The sequence below is a fragment of the Penaeus chinensis genome, chromosome 3, assembly GCF_019202785.1.
Source record: "Penaeus chinensis breed Huanghai No. 1 chromosome 3, ASM1920278v2, whole genome shotgun sequence".
In the NCBI taxonomy this organism is placed as follows: domain Eukaryota; kingdom Metazoa; phylum Arthropoda; class Malacostraca; order Decapoda; family Penaeidae; genus Penaeus; species Penaeus chinensis.
This window is the reverse complement of record NC_061821.1, coordinates 16,388,315-16,390,814: the sequence shown is the minus strand read 5'-3', so window position 1 is coordinate 16,390,814 and position 2,500 is coordinate 16,388,315.

Sequence of the window (2,500 nt, the reverse complement as noted above, 5' to 3'; positions counted from 1 at the left end):
ACTTCAGTGTAAGCATGTACTGTTGTAGCAAGTTATAGCAAAGCCTGGAAGCCTCAGTGAAACGCTGATATGCCGTCGAGTTTAATGTAAAACATTTCTTTCGAATCAAGATTACATATATCGACAGGAATACACGTGGACATGAAGCCATACGAGTGCTTGTTTCGATACTATTAAGTCATTGACTGGAGCTACCTAGACTACCGAAAATTTAAGTCTGCTGTATATGTCTATAGCTACGCCTTGGAGATGGCAACCACTGCTACGGCTCGGTCACTCACTGCTCATCGCCTCGCGTACAAAATGACTGAATTAGATGTTTCACTATCTCTTGCCAGGTGACATGTGTGACTTCTGTTGGCCTTCCTTTATTTAAGTTTTCCTATTTCTTTTTTAGATTTCTACGAGCATTCAGAGATGGTTATTCAGATGGTCCAATTCTCACAGTACATTTTCTTTAACATGATTATGTATTTAGCATATGTATGACAATAACAATAGGTTTTGTCCAAGACTTAAGATAACAAGAAATAATGACTTAGAGAAAATTTCCTTCATATAATCCTGATCGACCAGAAGGACATTGAAGGACAACAATTAAATAATCAGTGACGACTGGTTTCAGGAGCGAGAACGGGAGACAATATATCCCCCTCTTTCAGCTTGACCAATTGTCACAAGTGTTGGAAGAATTTTTGCAGTAGGAACGCTAGAAGAGAGCTGCATTTTTATATGAGGAGAGAGGCAGTTTCAAACGCACGACACTACAACAAAAACTGTGTTGAGTATAGTGTTCGACTGTCCCTGTTATAGGAAGAGATTCAACCATTTATTCTTTATGCCCTTTGTTGTTTATGTGTGAGAAGTGAGAGATAACCCAAAGGAAAATACAGCTAGAAAGTTCACACGAAGAAAACAGCGATGTTCCGACTGCGTATTCCTCCGTCGAATCTCGATAGCAAAAAATAAGGTCAATGTTCAATAGCTTCTGATTTCTGGAATTTTGATTCCAGATTGTGACGCATCATAAACACTTTCAACTGGTATTACTTTCTCCAAATAAATATCGTATGCCTAATGCAGTAATGCTCAAGTGTACTATACAAGACCAACCGTTGGAAAGGACTGCATGGGCTCATTAGTGAGTCTGTAACGAGCACACGTCGATACAGTTTACCAGTGATTGATTTAATAATTAGCAATGATATTGCCAATAAATCAGCGTCCAGCCAGCGATTTTCCCAAGAACAACTAATTATGACTGGCGACAGTGACTGCACAAACATTTCAATAATTGAGCGTGGATAAAGTAAGCGCGTATGTACGAGGCAGATTGTAAGTGTACATCTGATGCATATAGGAAAAAGGACGAGAGAGAGAGAGAGAGAGAGAGAGAGAGAGAGAGAGAGAGAGAGAGAGAGAGAGAGAGAGAGAGAGAGAGAGAGAGAGAGAGAGAGAGAGAGAGAGAGAGAGAGAGAGAGAGAGAGAGAGAGAGAGAGAGAGAGAGAGAGAGAGAGAGAGAGAGAGAGAGAGAGAGAGAGAGAGAGAGAGAGAGAGAGAGAGAGAGAGAGAGAGAGAGAGGCAGAGAGAGAGAGAGCGGCAGAGAGAGAGAGATAGAGAGAGAGAGAGAGAGAGAGAGAGAGAGAGAGAGGGAGAGAGAGAGAGAGAGAGAGAGAGAGAGAGAGAGAGAGAGAGAGAGAGAGGCAGAGAGAGAGAGAGAGGCAGAGAGAGAGAGAGAGAGAGAGAGAGAGAGAGAGAGAGAGAGAGAGAGAGAGAGAGAGAGAGAGGGAGAAAGGGGCAGAGAGAGAGAAAGAGAGAAGGAGAGAGAGAGAGAGAGAGAGAGAGAGAGAGAGAGAGAGAGAGAGAGAGAGAGAGAGGCAGAGAGAGAGAGAGAGAGAGGCAGAGAGAGAGAGAGAGGCAGAGAGAGAGAGAGAGGCAGAGAGAGAGAGAGAGAGAGAGAGAGAGAGAGAGAGAGAGAGAGAGAGAGAGAGAGAGAGAGAGAGAGAGAGAGAGAGAGAGGAGAGAGAGAGAGGAGAGAGAGAGAGAGAGAGAGCAGAGAGAGAGAGAGAGAGAGAGAGAGAGAGAGAGAGAGGAGAGAGCAGAGAGAGAGAAAGAAAGAGAGAGAGAGAGAGAGAGAAAGAAAAGATATATATATATATATATTATATATATATATATATATATAGATGAGAGTGAGAGAGAGAGAGGAGAGAGAGATTTATTGGTTCCTTAACGTGTGTGTCCATTTCGTACGTGTCTTATCATTGCAGCACCTGCTTTCCCTTGCCCCATGACCCTTCTCCTTTCTGTGTGTATTGGGTGTTGTGGGTAAACATCTTTCTATCGCACTCAACAAATCCCCATTGAACCTATCTAAACATATGGGTGTATGGTGTTTATACCAGCTCTCTATGTTATAAACAAACTGTTCTCTGTCGTTTACATTTAGTGAAAACCGTTTTCTCTGAAATTTAACGTTTTTTTTTTTTTTTTTTTTCCC